The sequence below is a fragment of the Halichoeres trimaculatus genome, unplaced genomic scaffold, assembly GCF_033239565.1.
Source record: "Halichoeres trimaculatus isolate MK-OKI-2021-1 unplaced genomic scaffold, fHalTri1.1 fHalTri1_scaffold_6, whole genome shotgun sequence".
NCBI classification, from domain to species: Eukaryota; Metazoa; Chordata; class Actinopteri; order Labriformes; family Labridae; genus Halichoeres; species Halichoeres trimaculatus.
The window spans coordinates 7,664,515-7,685,026 of NW_027437184.1; the positions used below are offsets into that span (position 1 = coordinate 7,664,515).

Here is a 20,512-nt window from a genome sequence, read left to right on the forward strand (position 1 = left end):
CCACTGAGCTGCTGCTGTCATTATCAGGCTCAATGAGCTTATCGTGTTGATTAGTGAAACATTTCCAAGGATTATTACAGGATTACTGCAGGATTAAAATTCCATTTCTTGCATCAATTACTCAGGTAAAACCTTCCGTCACACCGTAGCATTGTCACTCATAATGCACGAAAATAAAAGCTTATAAAAGGTTTCATTTTCCCTCTGAGTCCACCTACCTTCTGGCCTTAACCAGGAGCATCATCTGCGTCAGCGGCTGAGCTGAACGACTGAACAATGAAATGAGCCCGCTGAATAGCAAGGCTAAACATCTTGATTTTATTCCCTCCTGGCTCTTTCAGCAGTCTGTTTCCTTTCGAAGGCCGCTGTAATAGAATGTAAAACAGCCCTTTTCTCACCTGTCGTGCTTTTCTGTTAAAAAAAAAGGTCATATTTCAGGGTGCTGTTCAGGGTGAGTTAAAGCCAGGAAGTGCCCTTCACTTTGATCGCTTGATTGGCCCTTAACCCCCTTTTCCCACAGGCGGTGATTGGACTTCACAATCTGACAAGGGAATATGTCTTCTCGACGATTCCTTTAAGATCTGCAGCCGTTCTGCAGGGCTCATATCTCGGCTTGACGCGATCAAAGCTTTTTAAAAATCTAAACATGGCAGCAAAGCTCAGAAAAAGTTGTCAAATTAACAGAGAATTCATTTTGGATTAACTGTTCTGAACTGTGGGAATATTAACAGCCAAAGACGTGGAGATGAAAAGGATTTTTTTTTCTTATGTGACAGCTGCAGGTATTCTGAAACTTTGTACTGCGGCTGTGATAACAAGTTGAGACGCCTCGAAGCTGCAGATGGATGTAAGAGATTGTGACTCACTCTGAACAACAGGAGGACACATGACTAATTTCTCTCTTAACTTTAAACTTTGTGTGATTTATTAAAGGTTGCCCTGACAGCCAACAGTCTTGTTTTTATAACAAGGCACCCTGCGATGTATAATGTTCAAGTATCTGTACTTGGGTCTTTAAATATCTGCCAACTTGTTACCCTTAGGAAACTGATGTCTTAGTCCTTCATGAATGTGACTTTATACATTTTATTTATTCCATTAACACTAGGGCTGCATGTCACGATTATTTTAGTAATTGATAACTCTGACAATTATATTTACGATTAATCAATGAATCAAGGATGACTATTGTTTGCTTAATGATATATACACAGAAGAAACAACATATTTAAGCTGACTAGATGCTAAATTCAAAAAGTGTAACAAATAACATGAATGTATTGTCACTTAAAGAATTAACAGTATGGGCAAAATGATAAGAAAAAAAAAACAATGTCCTGCCATCAGATCAAGAACTTAGTGGGCCAAAAAGGGAAATAAATAAAAATGTGTCCTCAATCTTTTTACCTAGAGGTCAAACGGTCCACCCCCTCTGCCCTACCACTATCTGTAGCAGCTAACGCTAATGCTAACGTTGGTTTAATGAGCTTCTAGTGGTTTCCAAACAGGGTGATGATTTAATAAAAAGACAAAATGAGTCCTAAAAGACAAACAATGCATTTCACAACTTATAAAAGGAGTGTATGTGGGATTCTGTAGCTACTCGCCTCGCTGTTGAGCTCCCTGGCTCGTCATCAATGAGCCCAACATGTTTGCGTTCTAAGTGCTGGATCATTGCAGCCCAGGTAATCTACACTCCAGTCAAGTAGGTGGCGGTAATGCACCTTCAGCTAGTTGCTAACTGCTAAATAATCTGATGAAAAGGGAGTAGAAAAATAAACTGAAGACAAATTAATACAGTTATGGCGCAGCACAGTGCATTGATTATGGAAAAACATTGTCAAGGCTTTTACTAATTGATTTTTGTCGATTTTATCTATTTGTCGTTGCAGCCCTCATTAACACCCTCCTTGTTAATCTATTCTCCCCTTGATAATGATGTTTACTTATGATAATATCATAACAACTTTTTCTTTTTTGGTCAGTGCCTTTACTTTGGCAAGAGTTGGTATTTGACACATTTTTCTGGACTTAAACTCTTATTATCTAGGTATCATGCAGGCCACCTGTATTTTTATTTATTTATTTGTTGTTTTGGCCTTGAAAGAGTCAGATCAAGCTTGGAAAAGCTCATCCTCACTGTTTTCGGGAACTATTCAAATTTTTTATTTGCCCACATGGTTGAGGAGTTACCAAAGTTTAAAGGACACTTGCAAAAAGAGTTCCATTTTTCCTTGATGAGATTTAAACCATTAAGTAAAAAATGTCAGTGCTCTGACCCAAAGTGCAAATCGATGGTTTCAAATTGGTTCCATTTGTTTCCATCTCAAAAACTGAAAATGGGAGGAAAAAAACAACAAATTTTCAATAATACAACAGGCTCACTTCACTCAGCTGCTATGTGACAAAAAAAAGACAAGTGCATGAAGACTGAGAGGAAATGTTGTGTACATTTGTATTGAGAGAAGTTATTTCAGATTCAAAACCATCTGATTTCAGCACACACTGTGAGAAAACAGAAGGCTGGCAGATCCTCGCAGATACACACAAGCTCAGGAAATGATTGGCTGAACAAACACTGAAGAGTTGACGGAGCGTCAGCCTCCACTGAACCCTCTGGCTCACACTGAACTTGTGCTAAGGTCTCAGTTTGAGGTACTTTATTGGAGTTTGAAGAGTTTTCCTGCTCACGCACAGCAGAGTGTTTGCAGCTTCCTTATGAAAAATCATGGAGTTAATAAGTTTTCTAAAGTGCTAACTCTGAGAAACAGGCTCTCTCTGTATCTGACACCTGACAAATAAAAATATTTTTATTTTTTTTTACAAAGCTCATAATTAGTTGTAAGAAAGTCATTTTTGCATAGCTTTTATGGCTGAAGTCTATTTTTGTAGCAGGCTGTAAGCGTGTTTACTTTTGCTGTTAAAATCAGCTTAATTCAAGGGATGTGTATGTGGTTTCCTGTGCTTCTGGAGCCAGCCTCAAGTGGACACTCAGTGGACTGCAGTTTTTAATACTTACACACACATTTCTCATGGCTGGAGGCTGCTGCTTGGTACTGTATTATCAAGGAAAAAGTCTGGTCTGAACTACTTGGCAGTGCTTGAATCTGTCCTTGGTAGGGATGTCCCAATCCAATATTCTGGTAGGTATTGGTGCCCGATAGTCTATTGTCAGAGGATCGGATAGCATTACAATTCTCTACGTGATCGGGACTGATCCAGTTTTCATGTGTGTTCAGCACCGTCACGCTTTACAGCAACATGTCTGCTGTGTGGGACTACTTCTCTATGGAAAGCAATGATAGTAAAACACCGTCTTGCAACATTTGTAACGTGAGTGTTCCTCAAGGAGGTACCAACAGGGCTCAGCTTAATACAACAAATATGATTCGTCATTTACAACAGAATCACCCAATGGAGTATGGGATTTATCAGTTGCACCTCTGCGCATGCTCTGGAGAGCTGACTCCACTTCCTTCTTTCTTTGAGGGGCAAGCGTAAACATAGTCTTCGTCAGTTCAGAGGTCAGTATAGCCACACAGTGCTGTCTGGAGTGACACAAACTGCAGCAGAGGACTAACCCGGAGCAGACCATGATGGAATATTGGTGAAAAACATGAGTTTTTGGACGATTAAGGCAGTTTTAGGAACGGCGCTGTCTATGCCCCGATGGATCCCATTATACGGACGTCCGCTGCACGATTTTGGATCTAAATATCTCCCGAAGCACTGCTTGGATCAGGAAAGTCTTCTTGGTGAGTATTTTGTTCTACTTCATTCTATAAACAATGTAAAAGCTGTATAAACCGAACTTATCCTTTAAGTAATAACCACAAAATAAATATAAAAGTATGCCTGCTAGTCAGCGCTACATGTCTCCCAAACAACACTCTGACTGCACAAAGTAAGCTAGCAACTGCTATGGTCAACGCTCTAACTCAACACTCAACACTCTACTCTATCTCATTCCAAAATGTAATGGGCAGCAACAAGCTCCCCCTACTCGCAAAAACAGGAAGTTTAAAACAACAACAAACCTCAGACAAAACCAATCGATAACCGATCTGAATTTAAAGTCAGTTTGAATCTCTTTGACTGTTATCTGCGATTACATCTATTACACAAGCTGTGTCTAGAAATGCAGTTGCAAGCCTCAAAAGCAGGTGATCATTCCAGAAAACAGTCTTAAATTGATTTAGAGCTTGTTTTCTCGTTTCATTGTTTGATTTGATTCAGCCCCAAATTCTCCAGCTGTGCATATGGACACCAGAGACACGAGTGAGGCACGCTGCCACATGGCTGAGGAAGGGGAGAGGGTTTGCTCTGTCTATATGATTATGTCCATCATCAACATTTGAAATCCTGTCAGTAATATCAAAGCAAACTCCGTTCTTATTAAACAGTTTCTCCGTTAGGTTAAGTGTTTTGTTTTAATCTAGAGACAGTCAAGGATGCTTCTCTTCATCGCGTCTTTAAGTGGAAAAAAAAAAGCTGAGAGTACTGATGTTCTAACGCCTGAAACGTCTGCGAGTGCACTCATGTCTAACACAACCCTGCAAACCTGTTGCTATACCAACCAGACTGAAGTTAATTTTGAGAGCTTTTCTTACCTGTAGGTTTGTATGTGTGTGTGCGTGTGTGTGATAAGTGTGTGGTTAGGGGAGTAACAGGAAAAAAAGCTGGCTGTTCGTGCCATTGTTTTCAGGTATGATAAAAAGGGAACAAAGCATTTCTGTAAGACTTGAGATTGTAAAGAGCGAGAGACAGACGTGTTACATTATGTTAGCCAGCAGGAGTCTGTGGTCAGATACTGTGTTGTACAAGCCGGCAGGAAAACACCTGCTGAGTATTTCTGCAGGACTAAACCAGATTTCACCACAGATACACAAGCTGATTCTATTTCCCTGCCTGCTCGTTTGGTCTGATAGAAAGTTCCTCGCAGAGAGGACCTGATTACTCATTGTTATGCTTTCCTTCCACTGCGACTGTTTGGTGTTTCAAATAAAGGCTTGCTGCACAATCACTGATAAAAATTACTCATTTATTTTACATGGCAAAGGGACGGGATGCTGTTTGTTGCCACATGTTAAAGTGTTTCCAGAAAATTCAACACAATGGAAGCACCAGTTGTAATCTTCAGTCTCATGAAAAAACAGACTATTCAAAATAACAGGTGTTCTTGCTGATAGCGTGTCAAGTAAACAAATTGAAATGTTGAGTTTTCGCTTTTGTTACATGGTGAAGAAGATTTGGAGAACTTTCTAGAACTTAATTCCTGTAAAAAACCAAAGGGTGTTTGCAAGAAAAGAACGCTACTTGAGGTCACACAAAGCAGAGTTCAAAATTTAAAAGAGTGAAGATATGGTGCTTCAAAAAAATTATATATAGTATTCATTTAACTCATAGATTAGGCTGGGACGATATACTTTTCTCCGGATTCACGATCACAATTTTTGGGGTGCCTATTCTTCGATAGTTCATATTTTTGCTATTTTTTAGTTAGCTTTTTTTAACACCAAATTAAAAAAAGTTGAATAATAGTGATGATTATGATGTCTACAGACATTTTCTCAAACAATGCAGATCACATGTAAGTCAGGTCTTGTTTATTCAGGGGATCTGACATCTCAAATTTTTCAGCCCAATTTGTTAAAAAAAAATAAATAAATAAAAATAAGGATTTAAATTCGGAAAAAAAAAATTGAATGATTTAAAATTGTTACACAAAAAAATCCTGATACTATGATATACTTTTTTTTCTCCCACCCCTACTATGGATAATGATGAAACTGAATATGTTGGTTCAACAAGATGTGTTTTCAGACAGGGTTTCAGGACTGCTGAGGGCTCTGGACCCCATGGTGGTGCAGTGAGGTGAACAGAGGAAGACCCAAGGGTGTAGGCGGGTGTGCTGATGTGAAAGAGTTTAGAGTTTAGAGAGGAGCAAAGTGAGGAGAAGGGTCTTTAAGTTAAAGCAGGACACAGTGAAGCTGCTGAAAACCAGGAGTAAATCTGGCACTTTCATGCATTTAAAGATGCTATGAGGAGGATTTGTTTTTATTGCACTCCCTCGCCACCTTGTGGCCCGGAGTCTTCACACACTGTCATAAATTACTTTTAGCAAGGTGTGTGTTTGTTTCGGAATTAAATGGCGATCTGATCGAAACAAATTTTCTTTATTCAAGACAACTTTTTACTGGATACAACGCACTAAGGTAACAGATTTATCAGTACAGTAGTGCTATGGTTTGAAGCATGACATCAGGCTAACGTTGTAGTAGCTGGCTATATATAGCGCTATCAGCAGCTCGGTGCTCTGACTTTTCTGTAGGCTAACTTGACAACAAGTAAACACTTTCAGTTTGTAAGTAGTTTAGTAGCTGTTAATATTTAGTGCAGCTGGCAGCCCGGTGCTATCAGACATTTCCGTAATGTGCAACATTAGTGAATCCTGGTTATGTCCTGCCAGTCATCTACCAATCAGAGCTAACGTAACCGCACTCTTCATTTTTTTGATAGACTCTCAAGTTTGACCAGACCACTGCAGAATAACTGCTGACTGTGGGTTGGAATCAACATTATCACAAACAGTTTAGCCCCTGTGTTATAGAGTGCTATAGCCCTAAGCTTAATCTATCTTCTGCTCTTCTGTCCTTTTTCTGTCTGACAGTTAGGTTCCAGTGTCTACCATCACTACAAAATTAATCACAGAAATCATTTTCAGCAGTAAAAAAACACAGATCTCTCTTCTCAATTCTAAACTCCGTCAGCCGTAGTGGTGTTGTCATGGTGACCTAGACGTGCCGTAAATCAACCCAGTCCTGAACGACCCGAACTGAAAGCTAAGAAGTAGCAATTTAAAATAAGCTGTAACCTGTAATATTGGTGCTGATAATCTCATTTTAAAGTGTGGATCACGATCAGGCATATATCTAGAAGGGAGACTTTTTCAAGAACACTTAAAAACTCCTCACAGCCCCTTTAAAGAAAACAAAGATGCAAGCCAACTGACTTTGTAGAGAGCTGATTTGATATTACAGACTCCTCGGTTTAAGACCATTAAACCAGGGGAAGGGAATGGTGCAAGTTTCAAGCCAGACTTCCACTTGATCTCCAGTCGCTCCATCAACACACACCAGCTGCTTCTGGAGGGGGCACCCACCATCAGGAGGAATCACAGAGCCAGACAGCTGTGACTGAGGATTTCCTGCGCTCCCTACCCAAGGGGCAACCTCGTGTCTAAAAATATGGAGCCTATGCAGAAACAACCGCAGTTGACCAAGCATCCACTTGAGGCTCGCTACTCATTTGGACAGCCAAGACTACATACACACCCATTCAAAAAAAGCCATAATTTACATCAGAATTAACATGTTCACAGCCTGGTTTTAGTCTGTGTTCCTGATTTCTCTATCAGAACACACTGTGACAGATGTGAATCTTTTTTTCCTTTTTTTTTAAAAAGTCATTTAACTTTCAAGCTGTGCCCATATAAGGGCATGCCTGCTTTGACTGACATGTGGGCAACCATGTTCAGCATTTCTAATATGATCCCCATCAACAATGGGCTTCAAAGCTCTGTAGGAAATGGGTGACGTCATGGAAATCTGCTGATTTCCAGGCCTGACTCGAAAAGTCTGAAAAAACCTTTATTCTGTAGTCAAATCAGAGATGCTAGGAGATCTGCATTGAGTCCCTGGTACTTGTATTATCCAGGAAGTAGTAAAAACAATCTTCTTAATGATATTTCATTAAGGCTAAGTAGACAAATTCATACGAGCCAACTGTGATCAAACTGACACAAATGATCTAAAATATCTTTAATGTTTTTAAGTAAATGTAAGGAGTTGTTTTTGTTTCCAGAAGTAAATCATCTCCTCAGGAAGCATTTATTTTTAATCTTTGCGGTTGCTGCCACTTCTAGTTAACGTGGTTCAAAGAGACAAACAGCAGCGGTTTGGTCCATGAGTTCATCCTCTCACCAGAGGCTCAACATAAGCCCCAAAAACCTGGAGCACCATGAGGGCAGAGGGGGCGAGGTGAAAGGGTAGGAGCATGACTCATGATCAGTTTTTTTCACCACACTTGTGATGGATAAATCCATGGGAAGGAGGCTTTTTTGGCAGGAGACTGGTGACAGTGGGGGCTGCCAGTGGACAGTGTGGAAGAAATGTGGCAAAATAATGGATTTTCTTATTCCGACTGAGTGGATAAGGGAGCCAATTACAGCGAGGCTGCAGGAATAATTGGAAATGACCAGTCAGGCTAAATGTAAAAAATGCTTTGGCTCATGAAAAATGAAGCCAGGCAAAAAAAATGTATGCCTGGGCTCATTAGGACGTTCTGTATTTCAGCTCTAATTAATGGCTCGATTCATCTTCCAGATCGCGAAGAATCAAGAGGAGACATGAGGAACAAATGATTATTCTTTCTCTGAGAACAAGAGAGCGGATCAAAGACAGGAGGAGAGAATAAACAAACCCCACCACGCACTTGCCCTCTGTACCCTGTTTCTCTGCGTTCGTAGGAGCAGGTGAGCAGAGCGCTGCTGGTCACTGAGCTTTAAGTCATCAGAGCCTCGCCTTATTGAATCTGCACCCAACAGACACCATCAGCCACAGAGCAGCAGATATGATCTCAGACAACATGAAGCCAGAAACACTGATGGTACACTCACTGAGCAGGTCCACACATTTCTAATAAAGCTGCTTCTGTGTGACAGAACAGTACTGAGCCTTTATCTGTCATTTACTGTTTGGAGTGTGCAGTATTTAGACAGATTAAAAAATTAAAGGGTAGATAGCAAACAGATAAGATTATTTTTCAAGAGCAGTTATTGCACAAAAAAATTCATACAGCTATTGAGTGAACAATTGGTCTCATAAAAGATGGAATCGCAACGTGTTTGCATCAAATTATGGGTGTGAGACAAGAAGGATATGCAGATTTTAACAGGACCACACCTCCAATTCAGTCACCTGTGTGCATGTGCAAGCCGGCATAACACCTTCTTACCTGTTTGTCTAAACCAGGGGTCTGTACCTGCAGCTATGGAGCCTCATGCAGCTCTTTGACTCCCTTTTAGTGGCTTCTTGTTGTTTAAAGACATGAGCAAACAACATAAAATGATGACTAAAGCTATATCAATATTTGTTATCAACTATGAGTAATCTCTCAAAACTTTTGAAATGTTAGCAAATTTTATTTACTTTTTTAAAAAGTTTTTAATTATTTGAATTTTTGGAAACATTGTAAAATTTTTGAATTGTTTGAAATGTTTGCCTTTTTAAATAAATTCAAAATTTTGCATTTTTTCAACATTTTCAAACAAAAAATTAAAATTTTTGCAAATACTTGAATTTTTTTGAAAACTTGAAATTTTTGCATTTAAAAAAAGTTTCAAAATTTTGAAAATTTTACAATTTACAAAATATATTTATATATAAATATATATTTCAAAGTTTTAAAATTTACACTTATTGTTTTTATTTATGTTTTTATTTATTTTGCAAATTATAAAAAAAAAAAAAAAAAAACAGGACATCACATTTACAATTTCATCAATTTGAAGAAAGAAAAAAAAAATTGGTTTAGATAAATATGCTCTTGATTGTAACTATGTTTAGGGTTGTATTCACTTTTTAGTCTCAATTGTGAAGATAAAGAACATTTTGTGGCACCAGAATTACTTTTTTCCCCAGCTGAGCTGAGGCAAAATGGCTCCAAGAAAAGTAAAGGTTGTAGACCCCTGATCTAAACTCTCAAGAACCTAGCATCGAATAACACCAGATCCATCTCTGCTCCCTCGTAGCGTCAGTTTTGATAGGTTTCAAATTAAGCTCGCATGTTAACTCACACCAGCTTCACTTCGTTGTAAGTCGTGTCTCAGCTCCAGCAGGTTGGAGCACCTCCTGAGCAGAGATGCAAGATTTCTACTTTTGCCAGATGCTGGCAAAGATGCATAAATTTGCACAGCGTAGACTGCGCAAAACAGAAAGTAATGCATGCAAACCACATTTAAACATCTGGTGATTTTTGAAACAAAATACACCAAATCGACAGCAGATCGTATTTCTTATTTCGGCCGTGATACCCTCTTATTCTTCTTTTCTTTCCTGGCTCTCTCAGGTAAAGTGTGTTAAGATGTGCCTGAGTCTTAACCCACAGGTACAGGCAGTTCAGGCTCCTTCAAATCTTGCTCATCCCCTTTTATCCTGACCCACTCTCATCTTTTTTTCTCATCCTCAATCTCCTCTCATCGTCCACCCCACTTCTGCCCTCTAGCATTCACACTTAAAATGTGCCACACTCACCTGAAGGATCTATCCTCAAAGTCTGGTGTTTTATTAAAGCAGACAGATTTCCTGCTGCCATGCACCAGCACTGCGCTCACACTTACCTCCCAAACATCCACCTGCAGGCTACGACTACGAGTTTCAAGGTGATATCTTTAAATTCCTCAGATTACTGCACATGACTTCAAAATGTGATGGGTGAGTGGTTTCTGCTGCTGGAAGGTTGGCTTTTTGTGTATTTTTGTTCCATATTGATTCACTGTAAGCTGTCTGCATGTTAGCTCAAAGAAAACTGTTTCCAATAAAGCTTGATTAAGAATTGTGTTAGTCTGATTGATTTTGCTAAAAACCAGACATTTGGTAAACATGCACCAACACAAACAGTCAATAAAAGATTTCCATGTGTAAATTGGTGTTTTTCGAAATATTGATTTGACAGAAAATGAGTTAAATGTGTTAAAATATGAGTGCTCATGTACGGTCTAAGATGCTCAATACCACGTAGGACCGCACATGTTTTCTGCTCTCCTGATATTGGTGAAAAACTATTTTTAAACTTTTGCAGCCAAAGGTGTTTTTGACTTCAGTATCGGGAATTCTCCAAGAGTTGTAGAAAACTTTTATTGCGTTTTGCCTGTGACCTTGACCTCATTTTGCATTGATAGATGGTGTGTGGGTGCAGTAGGGCAGATGAGAATATAACTACAGAAAACTAAGAAAAGACAGAACACGTCAACTCTGTGTTGGACACAGTGTGTCCTGAATGAAGGGTTATTCATGATGCTTTTCAGGGCTCAGAAAGACCAGTTCAAGCCTTTTTTGAGCTGTAGCCAGATTGACTGGCTGTTTTTTTCCCTATTTCTGGGAGTGTTAGCATCCAAAAGTTGCTCGTCAGGCCAAAGGACGAGAATACAGGACTTACGTGACCAGTACTTCAAACTTAATCAGAGTTTCTTCAGAAAATGTCTTCTCCAAAAAAACATTAATTTCAGAGATGTTACTGAGCAGCTGCCTTTGTGACTCTTTTTCTCAGGTTTAAGAACTTACTCATGTGTGATCATAAAGAGTTAAACCAGCTGATGCAAGTCTTGCACGTTTCAATCAAGCATTAATCTCTAATTGTAAGAAATCAAGCCCAAGAGGAGTCGCTAAAAGTTATAAACTTAAGAGTTTTGCCCAAAGAGGGTATGGCTGATTTGACTGACAGGTGGGCACCCTGTTGCTGTCTGTTAAGGGTAAGAGGTTACTTTACCTCATCCTAATTCGGTACCTTTCACATTAGAAACTACACGTTTTTTTGCTGATTTTTGGTACTTTTTTGTGTTCATGTGCTAAAAAAGTATCATTTTTATAATAAAATATACATTTTTTTTAAATTAACATATTCATTCTTTAGTATACAACCTTGCAATGCTGTGTTCATGTCCAGCATGGAAAATCGCCTACTCTTCCACTTCCTCACAGTCGCAAGGATGCATTCAGGTACCTAAAGGTGGTACCTGTTGATTTTACGTGAATCCGTGCGTGGTACTTTGACAGAAGTTGGTCAGTACCTATAAAAGTACCTAATTTGGTACCCAAAGTTACCCCGTTTGAGTTCAGCGTTCCCAGTATGATCCCCATCTGCAATAGTCTTCAAAACTCTGTATCAGAAACAGATGAATGACAGCACTACATACATATATATATTACAAACCATGGCCTCGGTCAGAATGACTTGGTCACTTGCTGCCACCAGGCAAGGCAAGGCAATTTTATTTGTAGAGCACAATTCATACACAAGGCAATTCAAAGTGCTTTACAGCGAAAATGAAACTGCAATAGGCAAAATAAAATCACTGTCTAAAATCATACCATAAAAATTAAAAATGATGAACTTAGATAAAAGAAAAGAGAGCAGAAAAAATACTTTCAGGTGTTGTATGCTAAGCTAAACAGTACTGTTCTCAGCCTGCATTTGAACATTGTCAGAGTTGAGGCCTGTCTTACATCTTTTGGAAGACTGTTCCAGATTTTAGGGGAATAACACTGGAAAGCAGCCTCACCGTGTTTAGTCCTGACTCTGGGCACCAGCAGGGGACCCCTCCCTGAGGTTCTCAGAGACTGAGTTAGTTCATATGGTTGTAGCATGTCAGAAATGTACTTTAGCGCTTACCCATAAAGAGACTTGTAAACAAGCAGAGCTGTTTTAGAGTCTATTCTCTGAGCCCCACCAAGCCAGTGCAGAGACCTAAGCACTGGACTAATGTGGTCGTATTTCCTGGTTCTGGTCAGGACTCGAGCAGCAGCGCTCCTGTTGGCTAGTGTTGATGATTAATTGTTTCCAAATGAGCTACGATGTCTTTCACTGAGGAAGAGCAAATGTGTAACTTTTGAGAAACTTTAGATTCAATGGGCATTTTTAATCCAACGTCATTTAAAAGCCTTTTCCCAAATAAAAACTTTAAAAGTCTTGCTCATGAATGGTGTGGCAGCCTCCTGGTGGAGGGTAATGGTATTGCGCCCAGTGCCTGCTATCTTATAAGTATTAAAATTCTGACCCTGACTGTTGCTGCATTTGGCAAATGTTAGATTAGAGACTCAATATTAATAGTCATGAATGGATGGTTAACATGCTTATTTAATCCTTTGAGTTGTTAAAAAATGTCAGTGTAATCTAGAATACAATAGCAACAGATTGGGCATCACTTTGACAAATTTTGGGTCTGAAGTTTTAAATGTGTAGGCAAAGTGTTTCATAGTACCCACAGTTACCTCTGTGAGGTTTCTCAGAGGACTCGGTGCAGATGTCAGACCTCTGCAACATTTGAAACAAGCTGTGATCTGGTTTCTGGAGAAGTCCAGGCTGTGTTTTTAACCCAGAGGGCATCCTGGAGCCTGAGGGGATATAAACATATCATCCTGGGATTTATGCTGAGTGCCCAGCCTTTCCATCACACACTCTCCCCTCTGTTCTCTCACTTCTCTGTTTCTGTCTCTCTTCAGCGTGGACCATCATCAGAAATAAAAGCTAAAAAGCCACACATACAAAAAAAAATCTCTAAACTCAGCGAGGCCCAACGAAGAAGAGATTGAGTACAGATTATAGAACGTGTAGTTTCAGACTGAGAAATCCCCCTCCCTGGGTCATATCGACCCTGAACCATGTATCAGCAGTGATAGAAAACACAGCCTGAGAGACAGTCCCCACTCTGATAATAAGCCATGACATAAACACAGCACTCGAGCAGCGATGGGAAATAAGCTAGACAACATGACAGCATAACACATTCATAGACACATGAACCCTCGGAGCGTTTAGAGGCTGGGCTTCATCACAGAGTGCATTCAGGCAAGACGAGTCAGCCGCACGCTGTGAAACACTCATTCAGTCTTTTCATTTCCTGATCGAAGGGGCCGCCTCGATGCTTAGAGATAGTATTTGTTCTCTGTGACACTACATTCACTCTCTCCATACTTACGAGTGCTTTTATGTAGGTGCCAATTTAAGTTCAGGTAAATGTAGATATTTCAGCCCGATCATCTTTATTATTCTGATTGGTGGAAACTCCATATTGGCAGATTTAAGTATATGCAAGCCTTCTTTCTTTGTGCACCACTATATTTTAGCATGAGCTAACAATAGCGATACAGAGACAATAAGGAGAGTTTTTATACTCTTACAATCCAAGGGTCTTTCTTGTTCATTCCCATATATTTGGCTGTAACAAACCCTTCATATGCTGTTCAAAAAGGAGGTAGTTGCCTCTAAAGGCTCAGGTGATCTCTGGTAGTTTAAAGACTCTGCTAAAGCTTGATGCTCTCCTGGGAAACATACATTTTTCAGAGCTGCTCCTCATTTTTCAATCACAATAATTGGTCTCAACAGCATGCAGAGTCTGCAGAATATGCAGGTCAACATGGACGGTCAACACATGCTGTCCGGTCCTGTGTGGGAGTCAACCATTCAAATCTGTTGCCTCCAGATTGAGCCTGTGAACAGTTGGAGCTCTGAGGCTCCAGCTGACCACATTTCCTTTTTTCTACAAGTGGGAAAGTGAATAAATCATGTGGTTCTGTGGTCTGAGCTACAATACAGATGAATGGGTAGGATACTGGGCCAGGAGACAGAATTTCAGATCTCACATCTGCATACTGCAGTTGCTCAAGACAAGTTGGGAAAAAATGATAACATTGGTGTCGCCCAGAAAATTTTAAACCCCAATTGTTATTTTTGCCTCACCAGAAGGGGCACTAGGGTTAAAATTACTAGGGTTGAAGAATTATAAAACTGCTTATTTAAGAGGTTTCAGTTTTGTTGTTGTTGTTGTTGTTGTTGTTGAATTGGTCAATAAAATACCAATAAAACAAAGGAAATATCCATCAAATTTGGGCAACTTGTAAAGAAAATAGCATAGAGGAATGAGTTGTGACTCTCAATTTTCCAAATAATCATTTAAAGGAAAAAAAAAATGTCCTTGTGTGACTCACCTCTCATGACTGCCCCCCACCCCAGTTGCACTGGCATGCAACCACTAAAGCTCAGTTTACATAACAGCATTTCATCTAAAAACGCTAAAATGCAGTGGACAAAACAAATCTGCTTTTGCTTTTTTTTGGCACGGAAATACTGAGGGTAGTAGGTACTGTAGTAAGCATGCCAGGCCTATAGTTGGAGCTATAACTGTCCTTTCCAGAAGCTGCTTTTGGGAGATTTCCACCAAAGTAATGGCAAATGTTAGGTGTAATAGATGCACATTTTGTTTAAAGACAGTCAGCAGATTCAACAGATTCAGCAGACTGAGCAGCACAAGCACAACATGGTAGTCTGTTTAGCTTTGATCGTAACAACCGTACTGTTGTAATGTGGTATGCCCTTGCGCAAAGCGCAGCATAACGTTAGCTTTTCTGCTAAAAAAGCCAGCTTTCTGTTTACACGGCAACGGTGGAGGCAGTGTTTCAGAAAAATTCCACTCTGGAGGACGTTTTCAAAAGTTTGTTTTAGGTCGGCTAAAATGCTGGTTCCATGTAAACACGAGGCTGAATTGCAACAAAACTTTTGTGTTTCACCCCAAACCGTTGTTGTGTAAATGGCCCCTAATTCTGAGAGCTATTTTAAACAACACAGAAAAGAGGCACCAAAGAGTACTAGGAGAAACGTCACAAAAATCTAGACAAAAATGAAGTTAAATGCAAAAAAATATAGAAAAATCTATTGGCTTATAATATCTAACTAGCCTCCAATAAGTTAACACTGTCATAGCATAGACATCTTTTCCTTATTTCTACAGTGGGTTGAGGGAAGTATTCAAATAATCACCAAACCATGAGTATTAAATAGGATACTTGCTTTAAGTGGCCTTCCCCAGTCGTTGTATTTGCATTTCATCGATGCAAATTCCTTCTTTAAATTTTGCCTTTAGAATACTAACTCATTTTCATCATTAGTGAATTCAATCAAAAAGAGGATGCTGATCTACTCTGTTTTAATTTTCAAAGTCTAACATGAAAACACTCTCTGTATGCTCATCAGTGGTGATGGTAGACTTTATCAACATAGACAAAGAAGAGTAGATGAATGTGTATAAAAGTACACATTATGTTTTCCCAGTACAAGGCAGGAAGTTGCTGTCCCAGTTGGGCCACCCAGATAAAAAGTCAAAGACATTTCTGCTCATTAAAGCTGTGATTTTTAAGCACAACCTGATTTGCCATTCTAAATTAAAAGAAAATACTTAAAATTAACTTCTTTCAGCATGAATGACTTTGAATACGCACTGGGACACTCAGTCTTTACAGTGATTGTTGTAACATTTAGCCAACAAAGAGGAGAAACAGTGTACCGCTGCAGAGCAGGTTTGCTTTGATTTGAAATGTCATCGGCCTTTTGCTGACTTCACCTGGCCTGTAACCCGACTTGTACCTGAGCCTCAAATAGAGAGGCAGCTCTGTTATCAGCTATGGTCACACTTTCAGTACAATGAAACACCTGCAACAAGTCCTCTGGTATTCCATTCAGAAAACCAAACCAGTGCTTCACTTCCTGGATCAAAGGAGGGGTAAAGGTCACGGAGTACAGCGTGTTGCACTCCACGTTCAGACAGCCACTGTACAGTGGGGAAAATAAGTATTGAACGTGTCAACTTTTTTCTCATTACATTTATTTCCAAAGCTGCAACTCAAACGAAATTTCTACCAGACATTGGTATTAACTCAAATAATCCACATATGAGAAGAAATCATGACATTCAAGTCCATAAATAATGGTTATGTGGAATCAGGTACAATAACACAGGAAAAAAAAGTATTGAACGCACCATGGAAAGGCTGTATACTTTGAAAAGGAAATGCAACATACCACCTGAAATCAGTTAGTAATTATTACTTGAACTTTCAATTAGTGCAAACAAACATCAGCTGGGCGAGAGCAAATTGATGGTCCTATAAAAAAGGTCATTTCTTTTCACCAAGCAGTTAAATACCACACACCTCATGATGGGTAAAGGCAAAGAGCTCTCTGAAGACATTCACAACCTGATTGTTGCTCAGCATCAGAATGGAACTGGTTACAGACTTATATCAAAGCACCTGAATATTCCAGTCAGCACCGTTGGGGCCATTATTCACAAGTGGAAGAAGCACCACCTTACCATCAACAGGCCACGCACAGGAGCTCCTTGCAAGATTTCTGACCAGGAAGTCAGAAAGATAGTCAGAAGAGTCCTCAACGAGCCAAGGACCACCCTTAAAGTGCTCCAGAAAGACTTGGAGGCAGCAGGTACAATTGTTACAGAGAAAACAATAGGCAATGCACTTGTGATTTATTTTCATGTGTGGATTATTTGAGTTAATACCAATGTCTGGTAGAAATTTTGTTTGAATTGCATCTTTTGAAATAAATGTGATGAGAAAAAAGTTTATGCATTCAATACTTATTTTCCCCACTGTATATCATTTCATGTCTTAGTTCAGGGGTGCAGTCGAGTTTGAAATCTCTGAAAACAGTGATTAATTCATATTCACGGTGTGGTTTTGAGACTATCTTCTGTAATACACTGTTTTGACTGAGCGGTGTCTCACTTTGTTTACCTTTTAGACGATACTTAAGAAGTAGAAACAGCCAATGAGACCAAATTTTCATGAAAGTGTTCAAGATACCTTGAAGCCTGCTCAGCAAATGATCTACAGAAATCTAAGAAATCTAAGATCTAAGAAAACAAACCATTTAATATAATCAGACTTGTTTATATTTTTTAAAAGTCATGGTGCAGCCCCCAAATGGTCATTTAACAGGAAGCAGATTTAAGGCACATCCACATGGAAACAGCACGTCTGCTCCAGCATGACTGAAGTGAAACCAGAAGCCTTCACAGGACCCTGAAAAGCCCGGAAACATCACTCAGCCTGCAGCATACGCTACTCCCCAGCCTTATTTGGTGTTTGGTGTAAATCCATCTGGGCGGATTGAGGGGCAGATTAGCAGGGTGTTGCCGACTCATTAGAGCCGACAGGATCTGATCAAACTACACACAGATCTATACAAATGGAGCTTTTCGAGGAAAGCTCGGTCCTTACAGAGGAAGTACATCAGCGAGATGGCTGACCTTCAGGAAGGATGGTGTAACAGTGTTTCACAACAAAGCTGCACAGCAGACTGAGTCTTTCAATGGACTATTATAGTTCCATTTTCTATGATGTGTTTCGCACTAAAAGGGAGCCAGAATAAGAACAACAAATTACAGCCAAAGTGACTTCTGAAACATGTCTGCTGCCTGTTTCTTTCAGTTTCTAACATATGAAGTGACTGCCAAGGACCCCAGGCGGTACAACAAAAAGGGTTTAATTTTGCTGTTTTAAAAACTACCCATCGGCTGAGTCTAAAAAGAAAAAGACAAAAACGTCTTCCTTTCATTACAAAACAAATGCATGAACCAACAATATCTGCTCTGATGAGGTGTCTTCACAGACTATAAAACCATTTCTGTCAGCCTTTCACAAACATAAGCAAGGCTTACCATCAGTGAATACGTCTTTACAGTCAAACAACAAAAGCTACACAAGTTTGGAATTCTGAACAGCTAAATATGAGAGCTGGAGAGGCTCAAATATATATTTTCCATGGGAGGATGACTAGCTTTATGTTAAGCGAGAACTAGAACTGAACAGATAATACAGCATTACTTTCTAAGGAGGCTTTTTGAATCCTGTTAACAGCAAACTGAATATTGTAAATGCTGATCTACTCTGACTTCTACATCAGCCAAGAAATACTAAAGCAGTGGAGCTAAAATATACTGAAAGCCTCCTTTTCTCACTCCTCTGATAATGCAGATCTTTGCATAACTCTTCACCTTATTATAATTACAAGATGGGTTTAAAGAAAATGTAATCCTTCTGCAGTGTAGACTACAGAAATACAGAGACAAAAACACTCCACTACAACCGACATCAGCATAAAGATAAGCACGCATTTCATAACAGAAGCAGCATTTTGCTTCATTTATTCAGATATGTTAGAAGCAGCATAAAAATGTCTGGTTGTTCTGTGGTCGGTTGTCAGTGATGACTCCATACCATGGACTCAAGCTAGAGTCAAGAGTGGCCGTGCTAACTGGCGACCTTTACCTGAACATGTCAGTGGTTGTTGTCTGACAGTCACCATTTAACAGGGTCGCACTTTACACGAAAACATCAGTGACTTTGTGGCTGGCGCTATTTTATTAAATGTATCTGCTGTGTAAGGCGCTGGATTGCTAGAGTTAAGATGGCGTAGAGATTAGGGATAGACCAGCTCACAAAAACCTTGGTTCGGTTCTTATCACGGTTTTGTGGTCACGGTTTTTGGTTTGGTTCTGTGTACATTGTTGCTGTTCTTAACACCCCAGATTACTGTATACCCCAATCATCCACTATTAATGAATTATCTTTAATCAATGATGTCATGTATAGTCATGAAAAACCTGAAAGAATGAGGCTGTTCTCCATTTAAAAAATAATCAAAGCTGAGTGAAACTTGGCTAGTTTCAACATGCCAACTCCTCAGTAAGGAAAGTCACTATTGGCTGTCCCAGAAGTCACTAAAGGCCACTAAATGACGCTGCTGTCTAATTTGCAGAATAATCTATTTGCATGTAATTGTCATGGACTTTCTAGGAGAGAGAAATAATAAAGGAGAGACAAAAAGCAGGTAAAACACAGCATCATAAATATGTTTACAACTACAAACTAACTTTCTTCTGTCGATTATTGCTTTTTTTTAATGTTTAAATATCAACCCTCCTCCTTTATCTGGGCTGAGGAGCGGCAGAAGTGACCATAATGAGAGACACACTTGCGTGGTTTCATCTGCAGCAAGTTAGGAGGACTGTCTCTGTGTTTTGGATAGGGGAGTTGTGCCCACCAAGGAGATCAAACCTCATCTTTGAAAAGTCTGAAAAGTCATTAAATGTGGCGACAAAGTCTCTGAGTTGGCAACACTCAGTCACGGTTTTATCCTCCACTTTCTTACCGCCATCATCAGAGCTCACACTAAATCTAAAGTGCTCCCAGACAGCTGAACGACACAACACCACATGTACAACCTCTAACTCTGTCTTCTCTGTTACATACTTACTCCAAACTGAGTTGTAAATCAAAGAAAGAAGAACCAAACGAAGCATACACGCCCCGAACTGAGTGAGGAAAACCAAACAGCTCAGATTACCAGATCCATCCCTGGTTGAGATCCACTGAGCAGAGTAAGTGGAGTGAAACCTATAGCTCTAGAAGTTATCTGTACACAAGATGGAATTAACCTTATAACATAAGCACAGAAATAAAAGCTTAGTTTTTTCTGACCTGGAGAAGATTAGTTGCTGTGTGTGTTCATAAATTACTTTTAAAGCTACAAAGGTAACATCTGGAGTCTTATTCTGTTTTACTAAAGTTTGATGCTGGTTTTGACCTATTTGGATTCCTGCCAGGTGAAAATATTTGAAAATAAATAAAAGCCACTCCCATATTAACAGTTCACCTCTAGGTTTCATCAAGTTGTACCGATTTGGGTGTGGCAGTTACACCTGGAGAAGATCCAAGTAGGATCAAGCCAATGGTGTGATTAAACTTTGAGGGCTTGGTTTTGTTTGCTGCTGTGAGCTTTTCCATGAAATGAGTTTCCTGATCATGACTGACAGGATTCCTGCAAACCAAAACGTGCCTGCAAAACAATTTCAACCATGCATTGATACGAAACCACCAGA

The 20,512-nt window shown here is 39.6% G+C and overlaps 1 protein-coding gene across 1 annotated transcript in view; it reads right to left on the minus strand.

Moving 5' to 3' along the window:
* Positions 1 to 20,512, minus strand: part of doc2b (double C2-like domains, beta) — a 221,898-nt gene that overhangs the window by 154,595 nt on the left and 46,791 nt on the right. The window lies entirely within an intron of this gene.